The sequence below is a fragment of the Melanaphis sacchari genome, unplaced genomic scaffold (genome assembly GCF_002803265.2).
Source record: "Melanaphis sacchari strain LSU unplaced genomic scaffold, SCAv2.0 Contig50_pilon_pilon, whole genome shotgun sequence".
In the NCBI taxonomy this organism is placed as follows: domain Eukaryota; kingdom Metazoa; phylum Arthropoda; class Insecta; order Hemiptera; family Aphididae; genus Melanaphis; species Melanaphis sacchari.
In genome coordinates, this window is record NW_020271344.1 from 1,057,442 (window position 1) to 1,072,459 (window position 15,018).

The window sequence follows — 15,018 nt, forward strand, 5'->3', positions numbered from 1 at the left end:
CAGTTACGTATTGCTATAATAATTGAATAGGTAACATTCCATGCTATATATTTAAAAATAGTACCCTTCTCTAGAGAGTAAATTTAATTCTCAAAGCTTAAAATATAAGGTTGTGTCAAAAGAAAAAGAATGTTAAACTTTTCAAGGTATTTAATAGAACATAATATATATTATATACTAGAGAAATAAAATATATAATATATTAGGTTGGATGTCTTAGCCTTTTTATGATCAGAGAGACATAAAGTCACGTAAGAAAGTGCTATTTAAATATCAAATTCATTCAACAACTTTACTAAGAAATAATAAATAGACCATGCACCACAAGACCAATAACGAGAATCGATAATGTTGATTAAAAGATATATGAATTATTGTCATGATAAATAATCGAAAATCAGAACTTTCGCATTCAGGGAACAATTTTATTTCAACTTTCACCTGAAACCACAAAGTTTAAATTAAATCAGTTTAATTACATTTTTAAAGATAGTCTTTCCAATGATTATCAAATATTTTAATTATTTTTATAATTTGACAGCTATATTTAAATAATTATTTTTGTAAATTTGTCGTAATATATTATCAGTTATAAGATAAGTAAAAATAAAAATATAAAATAAAAATTAGTTATCATCTACGACAAATTTGCTAAATATAAAAGATTAGGCAAAGAACATAATGAGTTATTAGACTATCATTTACATTTAAAGATTTTAGTAATGCTATTATTATATTATAACCTTTTATACATAAATAAACAAAACATTTTCCGTTTCACTAACAAAATAATGCCTCTGTCTTTTATATCCAAGAACATACATTTATAAATTTTAGTTTAGAACTTTGAATCATATCTTTGTTTTATAAATTAATAATATAATACTTAAAGAGCATAAATGAAACGTATATGAATAAAAATAATACTTTAATATTTACTGTAGGTACAAACTATTTATGGCAGTATTTTTATCAAAAATAATATATGAAAACACCACTTAACAACAACGTACACACTTTTCCCGCTAATATATTTACAGCAATATGTGCAAACAGTTAACAGTCTAGTTCTGGTTTCTATCAACAGGAAGTTTATGGCACACAACCTGTTATCTTGAAAAAGACCTTTTTACTCATACATACAGTTTATTCCGTAACATTTTAAATCTGATACATCTTAAAAATTGTTGGTATTTTTATTTTATGTATACGGAGAATTTTAAGTTATGAGTCTTTTGTAACTCGTATTTCATTATTACTTACCTTGTAATTTATATCGTCTTGCAGTTTATAGGATTCTGAAATCCTCATATTTTATTGTAAAATATATGATTGTAACTTGGTTTAATATTTTTATAAAACTTATTATAATTATAAGTAAAAAGTAATATATTTTAATCAAATACAATTTTGTCGAGTAATAATTATCAATTAATAAATGAGCACTGTTTTTTAGTTGAGTACTAAAGTTTGTTGATAGAAAATGTAATATATATATATATATGTATAATTTTTTTTTAAGAAAATAAATATGAAAAAACGTTTTAGTTTATGTTTGGCATTGATAACACTGATAAAAGTTATTTTTATCTTTAATGTGTATTTACTTAGTAAAGTAAATGTTATCGAGCTTTTTTTTTTTATTTATCATTTAATAAACCTATATAATATAGTTTTACATAAGCTACATAATTGAAATATATTTTATAAACAATATCTCATCACCACATTTAAGCAAGTATTTTATTTTGATTTCTATAAAAAAATACATTTAATCAAAAATAATATATCATATTATAATAGTTAATAGTATATTGTTCATTTCATTAAAAAGGTCTATTTTTTATATTAATGTATAATTTTTAATTTATTTAAAACGCTTTCAAATAAAATACCCTGTATAAAATATTTCAATTTAATATGGTATAAACATAAAATAATTTTATTTTTATAAACTTATTAATACTTGAAAAATATTTTATGAGCATAATATTAAGCTATAATAAGCTATATTCAGATTTTTTTCAAGTTCGATGATTTATCATAATTGTTTTATAGCTATTAAGTTTATTAATAAATCGTTATCTGGTTCCGAAACATGCTGCAAGGCAGGAAATTCACTAATTACAACACCTGGCAATCATCATTGGTGGTCGAAATTTTATTCTTGTTGACATAATTTGTTTAACGGCGCAATCTATACGCAATATAGGTACATAACTGTGTAGAACATCATTATCATGGTACCTTTCGGATATTAGATTTATTTTATTCTTTGCTTAATTATCACATAATATAAGTACTTATATATGATTATAGTTTAAGTTTTTAACATTAACAGTGTGGTTACTAACTATTATAAGATTTCGAGTGGACTAAAGCATACTTTTTGAGAATTTTTCTCGAAATTCAACAGTTTTTGTGCTCTAGCTGATAATCTGTGATGACTGCTTGGTCAAAGTTATCGCTATTTATTTTATTACATTAACTTATTGGAAAATACTATTAATGATTTGTTTAAATTAATCGTAATCAACTATCAATTTTTTCAACAGCTATGATTATAATAATGACTAAATTTCATTTTTATAACGGTTGAGATTTCCGAATATTAATACCTGAATTATGTTGACTTTAAACAGAAATAATTACTCGAAATGCTGGAAAACATTTTATGTTAGATTGTCTTTAACTATTAAAAATTGGGTTGTTTTGTGGAATTTAAATTATTTATCTTTCGTTCGATAACAATTACATAACATTATGTACAACGATACAACATCTATGCTACACCCATCTTATGATACGTATTAAATAATTTGAATTGTTGTCTAATGTCTATAAACAATAATATTATAATATAATATTATAGTTAAGTACATGTGTTATTTATTATGGCATGTGTGCACGATGCGGTCGGTTAAATTCCAGCGAATATATTCGGTAAATTCCACAAATTACATTACAGACCACTGAAATTGCACACAATAATGATAATTATCAGCAAATACTAATAATAATAAAATATACAATAATATAGCAGAGCACGATATTTGTGGTTTAAATCGACAGCGGTTATTTCTGTGACTTTGAGTTTGATCGAGATTATTATATATGTATGTAATGATTGATTATAATTATATATGACTATAATATGAGTATATTTAATTGTCATGTTATTTGCAATAATTCACAATCGACCTTAGAAACTGGTCAAACACTACACGCTAAGACATGATGTATGATTTGTGTGAACACACATAACATGATACTCTTATTATAATGAAGACGCATTATGTATCTAAAAGGTACAATATAACAATTTTTTTTACATTTGCAATAATTCATTTAACTCTTTTTTTTTTTTTAATCAGAGTAAATCTATATATTACAATATTTAAAGATAACTCTAATTTTAAGGCTATATATATTGTGAGTATTTTAAAACTATACATTTTTAAATCATCATAACTTAACTTAAAATCAAATTATTAATAAAAACATCCACGATGCTCTACTACATACGTTTTGTATAGGTGAATTCTCATTCTAATTTCAATATAAGACAGAGTCAACACATGCGTAGTATGTGGCGTTCTTTTAAGTATAATTCACATTTGTATTATACTATAAAGAGCATTATTATACTTTACTCGGTTTCTTTGCACTACGAATTATTTCTTATTAGCCAGTTGAACCTGAACAGTTTTGATATTATTTGTAAGTGCTATGCCGTGTACTCATTAATAATGTACCTTAAAAACTTTATTCGTTTGTACGTGGTCGTATATAGTTTGTCGGCGCACCGTCACATTTTTGATTCGCTTCGTTATGTGTTCGCGTGATGATTGGTTCGATTTCGGATCAATCATATTATTATATTAATACATATTATATGAAATTAAATTGAGTTCTATCTTAAGGTTTAATTATCGTTAGGTAAAAACGTGATAATATTTCAATTATCTTAGGTACTTTGCAATGGGTAGTCGGTCGACCGAACAACCAAGAATCCTTTGCAATCGGTTATATATATCCTCACTTTCCATATGCAACTACATTGCAATCACATTAAATTATATTTATACTTTCTCTATATTTTTATCTTTCTATTTTCCATGATTTCTTTTGTCGTGAGATCGCGGTTAAAGGCTTTCGGGTATGGGCCATATAAAGACTACTAGACGCCAACCAACGTTCGTGCATACAATGCGCGGACGACACCATATGCATTAGTGCCATTAGTCATGAGTCGTTTATTCTTCATTTCTACGGCCCACTACTATTATTATATATTATGAGTTCAAAAATATAATATATCATCGTATTATATTATCATGTGAAATATATATAGTTATTATTTTTGAAGTAACAAAAATTATTTCGACTCTTCTCCGGTTATATTTTTATTTCTTTTTTTTTTTTTTATATGTTTTGAGATTTTAAAGCGACACAAATCACATTAAATCGCATACACATGTTTCGAGCTGGTTATTTTTCGCGAAAATTAATGGATTCGTTAAAGTGATCAATTTGTTATAGACCCGAAATGGGAGGAGATTAGTTTTTATTTCTATAAAATATTATTAATGCACCTATTAAATGTTACATTATAACAAATTATTTATTTTGTCCTGCACTGCGCAAAATACAGAATATATCTATAACATATATTTGATAATCAATTACAGTAATTATGTTATAAATTAAATGATATTATTACCATCGCTAAAAAGTGATAAAAGATTTTCTATGAGTATAATAAGCGATAAGCGCATGCAATAAATATTATTTGAAGAGTTTATAGATTTGTTTGGGTTTTTTATACTATATTACTAGTAACGTATTTTAAAAACAATATTATGTAATTCATATTGTCATTTATTTATTAATTGTTTTTAATTCGTTCAAAATAATCATCTTAACGATAAAAAAAAAAAATTAATATTCAAATAAAGGCGTATTTTTTTTAAGTATAAATATTAGTCAAATGCTTTTATTAAATTAGAAGGTCGTTTCACTCGTGTATTTTAAAGCCACAAAATTACCATACTACGCTTATATTTAATGTAAAAGTGTTTTTAGATTTGTTGTAGATTGTGTAATAAAAAATAAAATAAATGTTTAAAAATATGTAATTAAAAAACGGCAAAATGCAAAAAAATCATTCCGGTACCGGGAATCGAACCCGAGCCTCCTGGGTGAGAGCCAGGTATCCTAGCCACTAGACCATACCGGATATGTTTAAATTCTTAAAGAATTTTTATAATATAAATACATCTTTATATATACAATAAAAGTTTTAAGATATTATATAAGTAATTGCGAGTAAAATAACCTTTCATTCAAACGTCTATAATTAAATTAATATGCAATTTATTTTTATTTTTTTTTTTCTTCTTTGTTTATGTTTATTTTCACTTAGAATTACAAAAATGTTTAAATTAATAAAACGGAATTGTTACGAATTTTAAATTCGAATTCCTTAATTAAAGTATTATTGTAATACTCTCTAGTCTGCTATAAAATTGAAAATAATTAAAACCAATTGTTAAGATTAATGGGTTTATTACACCTATATTATTAGTACTACTATTTTTTCTACATTGTAAATTACATAATTTAATTATGTAAATATAATAAAAGAAACTGTTCAGCAATATTCATCAAATATATTGAATTACCTACATTTGCAATACAATATTAAAGCATTAGGCGACATTCAAGACCTTTTTTTTCATACTAACTTTTGACCAACATCATCAATATTTGTTGATCTTTAAAAGAACGGTCATTGTTTCCGTCAAAACGAAAAAAGTTCGATTTTCGTTTACGCCAAATCTATTTCTACCAATGTTATTAAGATGGAGTTTGAGAGGCCCTAGTTGGTGTATGTCAGGATTCGGGATAAACCATTTTACATTGAAGATAGATAAGAAAGAATTGATTTTATGCATGATAATTCCTACTTATTATAAATAAATATAAATCGATTTAACATTTATCACGTTCTAATTTGTTCTAATTTGTGAGTAGGTACTAAGATAACAGCGACGAAATTACGAGAATTGTGAAAACGTTGATACGTAAATTTTGAATAATAAATAATATGTATTTATTAAATATTTTGGAATTTATATACAGGTATTTATTGCTTTTTTTTGTAATGGGATTGATACCAAGTAAACGTGATAAAAGATGATTCTAAATTCTAATTGATTTAATTTTTTGTACAAATCGGTTCAAACAAATATTTTATGGTATTACTGTTTCATCAAAACTTTTCAAAACATTCAAGACTATTTATGTTGATATGTTTAATCAGTAAAATATATATGTTAAATATTGTATTTATTTTAATTTTACTTTTTCTTCAATATTTTAAATCAAATTAGGTATGTATTAATTATCTATAATATAGAACACATTACACCAATGCAATGACCCATGTTCAAATATCAATAGACAAAAAGTGGCGATTGGGTGTAAGCGAAAAGCAGTATAAATTATTTTAGTGAAAGATCTCAAAAAATATTTTTGAATAACAGTGTTTTAACTTTTACAGTCAATGATGTTTCAGCTATTCGTTAATTTATGCATCGAGTACGAGAGCATTCATTTCCAATTAATCCTTCATCATTAATTGAGATATGTATATTTTGCAATAGAAAACTTAACCTTATATACATAAATAATGGCGAAGAATTTATGTTTATTTGATCAAGAAACAAATATGATTATATTTTCTTGTGAAACGAGTTTAATTTTTCTGTGTGAATCACATACAACTTTTGTTGACGGAACGTTTAATATTGGCTAAAATATTGTATTCAGTTATTTACCATTCATGGCTTAAAACACTTTTATGGACCTCTTGTTATTTGTTTATTGAGAAGTAAAAACTCTGGAACTTATACACAAGCATTTAAATATATTTAAAATAAATATTACGAAAAAAGTTTGACTTTTAATCAAAAAAATGTAACAAATAATTTAGAAATTAGTATTCATAATGCTGTATTATCTAATTAGCCTTCAATTAATCTCATTGGCTGCTATTTTTATTTAACCTAAGCGAGATTTGTAAAATTCAAGAATTAAGATTTAGTACAAAATATAAAGAAAACGGGTTTTAAGAACTACATTTGAATTAATTTTTTAAATCCTCAAAACGTTTCAGAGTTCAAAGATTTATGTCTATAACACTAAAAGAGTCAGCATATTTTAAATAAAATACTATTTATTTAACTGACAATTGTATCCTTGAAGATGTATGTTTCCCCCAACAATATCGTCAAATATCAGTGCAAATTTATCTAGAACAACCCATATTTGTATATATTTCCACGTGCAATTTAATGAAAAATTATATAAATCATATCGACATATTAAAATATTTAAAAAAAATTTAATTTCGAATGTTCAAAACAACGTATATACATTCAAATTAACTATTGCAACCTAGGAATGCAAAAAACATTTAAAATATAACGAAATAAAAAAAGAAAACTATTTATTATTACAACGGACACAATAGACGAATACAAAATAAAATAATTTCAAGAATAACATTTTTTTTTAAAGTATGCAACTATTATAAATAAATAATAAATAATTATCGAATTGTCAGAAATTTGGCTATATATATTATACATATATAATTTTAATCAATTTAATTTAATTCAAATTTAAATTGTTGAACTTAAATTCGTAAATTAAGTTAAATAATTTTTTGAGAATCAATAATGGGAAACACCTTCTTGTGGCGGTACCTGAATAGTCTAAATAGTCTTCAAATTAATTAAATTAAATAGATTTGGCAGAAACGAAAATTAAATTTTCTAAAGAAAACAACTGACGCGCCTTCAAAGTCGATACTTTTTTTAAAACGATTTAGTATTGATATAATTTTTTCATGTCATAACATATATTTTGGCTGGTTAAGCTAGTTTTCATCAAGATCAAGAATAATAAATTAATTAAATTAATGAATACAGAGTTAACAGGGCGTTGTCAAATAAATTCGGCAAATCTGACAACAGATATCAATTAATTTCATTTGAAAATAAGATTGCTTAACGTGGTAAACCGTTATCATTGATAACTTATCAATAATGTACTATTATTCTTAAAAAATTATAAAGAGTCTTTTTATTTTACACTGGTAATTTTAGTGATAGTAAAAAGGATTTTTTGTATAAATAAGTATATATTTATAGGTGCTCGTACTATAAAAAAAAATGTAATAATACTTTTATAAATAGATACTCACAATATTTATGATAGAATATTTAAAATATTTTGATAAATATAAGCATCAATATAGCTAAAATGAAGCATGATATTTTTACTAGTGCTTCTGATTATACTAAGTATGAGAACACTGATCGTTTTAAAATATTTTTTTTAGCATCTGATTAAAACATTTTTTTTTCTTTTTAATGGTTTAATAGTTTATATACCATTATTATTTAATCATATTGATTATTGATTTCAGATGATATTTTAATTAAGTAATTTTTTTAAATGTATAAATTTAAAATCAATTTATCTATATCAATTGACACTTACTATGGCCTGTGGTTCATTCATAGAATTATGTATTATAAAAAAATTATAAAAGTTTATTCGTTTGTTCTTCATGTATTAATTTTCGAAATTAAGATTTAATAAAATATCTGAATAAATTATTATATAAACTAATACGAACTCTTATATTTTATTAAAATACATAGAACTAATAGTGTGTGTGAATTATGTTTTGTAATAAAAATAAATTTACTTGTTTCAAATCAATATAGTTTAAGTTATACGCTTATTTTCTAATGTTTGTTTTATATTTTATTATTGCTTATTTTTAGCACATTTGGTTCCATTTACTGTATTTAGTGTAAAGTTATTTTTTTATAATTTTCAAATAATAAAAACTCACATAAATTATCATGTATATTGTCCAATGTTAAGCTCTTACAATTCCAAAATTTGCATTTCAGCATGAATGAGGGTAGGCTGAGAGGAAGTGAAAACAAACATCGTGTGCAATATATAAACTCATAAATTAAAAGCGAGAATTAACTCTTCTTCAATGATTTATATTCGAAACGGTTGGTATATTATATGTTAGTCACCAGGATAAATATGAAACACTACCACTTTTTTTAAATGCATTTACATTTTTAAAACCTTTATATTATTTTGATGTACGCCACGGTGTTGCGCTGGTCCGTCTTTTATCACAATTACCCCTCAGAACGCAGTTATAACGATAATGTTGTTGTTATAGTGCAGGTGATAATGTCAAAAACTCGGTAATATCTGCGGAATATCAAGACAATGTTAGCGTACTTAAAAGGAGCTTTTAGTGGAATTAGGCCGTTGTTCGTGAAATAGAAGGAGGGAACCAACCTGTCGTAAAAATGATGACGAATTATCCATGACGGTCATACAAGACAGTTTTCCAGAAAACCACACTATACTAATTAATCATTGATCTAATAAGATAACTTTTAAATTAAATTAATTTGAAAAAGAAAACTGACGCCAAAGATTATTAAAGATCGTTAAAATCGATTTCCTGGTTTTAATGATATTATAAATAAGGTAAGTACCAACATAAATTAGCTGTGTACTATTAAGTACTTTTATTGAAAATAAATGAAAATTAAACATACCGTTTTCTTCGTCAAACCATTTTATACGAAAAATTGTATTATTGAAATAATTTAAAATTAAAAATTTTGATTCTTATTTAAATTTATAATATATTAATGAATAAACAATATGACATAATAAAAAAATAAATATTTATCTAACATAAATTTGAGTTAGCAAACTTGTTTAATTATAATAAAAGTAAGTAAAATTATAGAAATTTAATGTTCTGCTGAAATAGCCCAAGACTTATATATGTGATAATATTGTAATATCATGTAAAATTCTTTTATAATTTAGATATATTATTCGGCTTATATGTCCTTTAACTTCCTAAAATTATTGTCGTAGATTTAAAATAATATGATGTTACGATCTTCTAACTAAATCCTTTAAGTATTAACCAAGTGCTAAGTGTCATTAATGGGCTTCTTAATAAGGCATACCCAATAATATTTTTATTTTCAATCTTACAAATATTAATTGTACTAGTTGTATAAACTCTATATTTTTATTAAAACACTAATAATGATAAAAAATTTAATTATTTAAATTTTACTCCGATTAAGTTTTTCCAACCTTAAATTATAAATAATGTAATATAATGTACGTAATTATAATAGTAATAAAATATGCATTCTATATTCCAAGTATTTACGTATTTTTCTAAACTATTATTGTACACATAATAAAAATTAGAATTTATTTTAGTTTACCTAGAATTGAAACCATTATAATTGGTCGACATTGTATAATGTGTTATTTTAATTAGGTAATTAAATTGTACGTTGTTGAAATAAAAAAATGAATTTAAAACAAAAAAAATAATTTAATGTTATACAGATCTACCATAAAATATAAATATAGCTACATCACAATATCTATATAAATGGATTTTAAGAATTTCATTAAATTTGTTTATTATAAAATTAAAAATTATATATTTCAATAAACATATACCTACTATAATAATTTTAAATTTTAGCTATTTTTTTTTTTTTTTGCATTATTATTATTTTGTACTATTACATAAATATTTAAAGTGCATTAAAATATTAAATACATAGTAGGGCTTATAAATAATATTGTTAATAAGTTACTGTTTATTATTGGTTCTGATTAAAGAAAACAAGTGATGAATATATTTGTTTTACAATTATGTAAATTTTTGTCTATCATCATTTTTGGAGAAATAAAAATAGTCTGTTATTTATCTTTAAATATCAACTTATTTAACTATAAAGGATTTTTATTTTTATTTTGTTTAGCTTAAAATAATCTATAAATATTAATAATTACATGAACTGAGAGCAATATACGTTTTGTAATATATAAAAAATGTTTCAATATCTTAAATACACTATATAATTTATTAGTTACAGGCTATATTTATTTGAATTGTCATTCAATTTATCTGTTCAATTATTATTATTTTTTGGTGTTATAACTTTATCACTTAAAAATAAAACCTATAAACGTCTTATGATTTACAGACAAACAAAATACGTTTTGTGTTAGTAAATATACGAACGTAATACCAATAAAATTTTAAAACAATTAAACAAATTAAGTCAAATTTTTACGAAAAATAGACTCAAACATATAAATTTAAGCAATTTGACTGATATATAATATAAAGACCATATTATAATATGTGATAGAATATTTCTGTTTGAAATAAATAAATCTTGTTACTTATAAAATCATTTTGATATAATTGACTTACCTAATTTTAAGTCATTTTTACTTGATAAATTATAATTTTTACATAATTTTTGTATATAAAAACATTAAAAACAGCTTATATTGCATAAATATATGAATTTTTTTAGGATACTAATATATTCGTAATATTTGTTTCTATTTAAAATTTATATAATAGATAGCATAATAATTAAAAACGATGATAACCCATTATAATAGCGTTTTTTTTTTTTTTATTTAAAAAAATATATTTTCAGACATAAAGTTAATAGTTTTATAGACTCTGCAGTGTACAATAATATTTATAATGCATAATCTTTCTGCAGATACGTCAAAGTCCGCTGAATTTAATAACGATCACATGATATAATAATAGTATAATATTTATAAACATAATAATATTTTATACGAGTAGAGTTATATAAAAGGTAATATTCGAGTGTCATGTGAGTCGAAACACGATGTTTGTGTATCGATTTCGCTAGTCGCGTTTCATAGCTGTTGTAGGTACCTTTGTATATTATATGTATATATATGTACGAGCTTACATCTCGAATACAAGCAATATATTAATGCTTCGTCAACATACAATGAGTGTACTATACCGCAGTTGGACGATAATTCGCGAGCGGTCTATTTCTCCGCGGAGTTTGATAATGGGAAGGGTTAAACTACCTATATTGATTTCTGACACTCTTGTGAAGTTCCATATCGACGTCAATTTAAACGTCTGTTCAGATGGTGACGTCCTAGTCTAGATTTAGCACACACAGCCTTCAGTGAATATATGAAGGGGGTTAACTAGGTTACCATTTTAGAAATCAATTACCCAAAATTGGGATGATTAGCTTCATGATGTCATAAGATTTGTGTAAATTTAAAATAATAAACGTATAACATAATTTTGACTTTAATTAGGTATATGGAGAATAATAATATTTTTATAAAAATATGTTTTTATAAAAGAAAACTCTCCAGTCTCAAAAAGTACATTACTTTTAATTAAACATATTTATTTTTTATGAGAAATATATAAACTATATCGAAGGATACAATAAGTTACGTATACGATAAAAATAATAATACATATATAAATGGATAGACTATTATTAGAGGCGAACATTTCTCCAATAACAAAATTTAAAGATTGATTTTTATTATTTTTATTATTTGTATTGAGTGAATTTCATTTGAAATAGGTAATTATTTTTAGTTATTACTTTAATAGTATTCTGTATCTAATAAATCACTACAAAGTTTACATTTTAGCATCTTGGTAGATTTCTAGAAATGTGGGGACAGCTAGATTTTTTTTATAAATAGATAAATAATTAAAGTAGAAAATTTGATAGTTATTGAGATATCTGTAAAATAAATTAGCTTTCTTTACGGATTGTTTTCAATTTGTGATTTCAGTGATTTATAAGGTTTAAAATTAGAGGTCGTATGAAGGGATAATATAATTAATGTTCTTAGGGTAATGTTCTGTTAATTTAATTTTTTATATAATATCTTTTTTGTGTTTTAAAATATACATTTGTTTTCAATTTCACCGTATCTTTTCAAAATTATTTTTATTTAACATATCCATTGGAATGGTTTACTTAATAACGAAGTGCACTCGAAACCAACTATGTATCAGAGAAAGTTCACACTATTCACAGATTTTTTAAACTTTAAACTTTTTGTATAATATAATACCAAGGAAATTTTAGATATTTTCGTTTTAAAAAAAATATTTTACTTCTCCTTAAATTTGTTTTAGAATAGATGAATTAATTTAATTGATAAAGAAAATAACGTTTATCTAAAATCTGAAACTTTTATTGCAAAGTTATATAACGACGCTTGTAATTTTGTAATCGGAGTAAATAACGTTGGTGATAAAATTTTCCATTTACGATATAATTTAAACAACCTAATTAGAACAGACATATTTGAATAAGAAACACTCTCTTGTGAGTTTATATTTTAATTGGTTTTATCTGAAAGTTAGTTGCAGAACGATATTAATATACGTTAAAAAAAATGAGTTTTTCTTATTTTAAAGTAATAAGTGAATCATGTTACTAATTTACAATATATCGTTCTATGGCTAGTGTTATAGAGCTATATATTATACACAATTATTAATTTCCAAAACGTTGAGATGGTGATTATTACTTTTTTTAAATTTTATTAAACTTTTAAACGTGCTTGCATGTAATAGTTCCATTATTATTTTGGTAAAAATAACATTATTATTTTTTAATTTTTGAATGAGTTTAATCTTTTTAAAGATAATTTTCATTTATAAAGGAAATAATTAATTCAGAAATTTGGTTAATTAAGTTATAGGTATTTTATTTTTTATTTTTGTATGTAACCATTGAATATAAAATATTATTGCTTAGTTAAAATTTGAAAATGTATAGTTTTATTTCCATTGAAGAATATTAAAAGCCGTTTTATTCTAGGCTGCGTATAATTAAAAACAGTTATGAAGTGTATAAATGTGAAGTATTAAAATTATACATTTGACTATTTATATTACCGCCGTTGTACGCTTTACCTAGCATCAATGAGTACTAGTAAATTGCTAAAATATTATTTACTATCCTATTTCATGTGATGTTCAAATGAATAACGCCTTTATATGGCCTCGTATTAAATTCAAGTCTTTGATCCTATAAAATAGATCTAAAAATACATCACTATAATATTAGAGTGCAAAATTTTCAGGAAAGAGAGTGTGTAAAAAAAAAAAAACTTGTGAGTAGTGATTTATAATTTTATTGACTCGAAGCAAAACCAAATATTTTATACAAGAGTTGAATATTATGTTTAAAACTTTATTATAACCACAAGTTATTCTCCACACTTTTTTTAAAAAAATGTAATTATTTTACATTATAGTTTTTAAAATTAAATGTGAATTATATATCATAACTTAAAGTTTAACAAGTATATATCTTAAAATTTTAAGGTTTGATTTAAAGTATAAAAAAATAAGAACATTAATTTTAATTTTAGTATCAAAGTGTAAGTTTATATTGACTTTGAAATGTAGCTGCTATTGTTTTAAGACATTTACAAATATTAAATCGATATTAATAGCTTAACATATAATAATACAAATAAAATTAATTGAACGGTATACAATTATAAAAATTCGATTATCTAAGCTATTGATTATAATATATTATATTATTATTATTTACTTATTTATTTCTTAATATAAGCTTTGAAGCAGTGATCATTAGAATAAATTAATATAATAGTATTAATCTTAATATTATAATATATATTTAATCAATATCTTAGGCAAAATGTTTTATTAATATTTTTTTACCAATAATCAAAATATGCATTTTTGTTTTATTTGAACCATGTTGTGTTAAACAAATTGAAACATGTGAAGCAATATTTTAATACCTCCATTCAAAGTCAACAAAATATTTAATGTATTTGAATACAGACTATATAATTTAGTAGTTAAAATTAATGAAATGGACGAATTGTAAGAGTATTTTATAAATATATGCATGTATTTTTAATGGAAAAAAAATTGTAACTTCTACTACCACAAAGAATAAATACAATAAATTATATACATATTTTTGGATTCAGGTCAACTTTTTGTGTATATTTTTCAATTTTTATACGGTGTATTCGCCTTGAAAT

General features: G+C 23.4%; 1 non-coding gene across 1 annotated transcript; it reads right to left on the reverse strand.

The window, feature by feature from the left end:
* Positions 1 to 5,167: 5,167 nt before the first annotated feature.
* Trnae-cuc lies at positions 5,168 to 5,239 on the reverse strand. Its single transcript has one exon. It is a non-coding gene; the product is annotated as a tRNA-Glu (tRNA).
* Between the last annotated feature and the right edge of the window lie 9,779 nt (positions 5,240 to 15,018).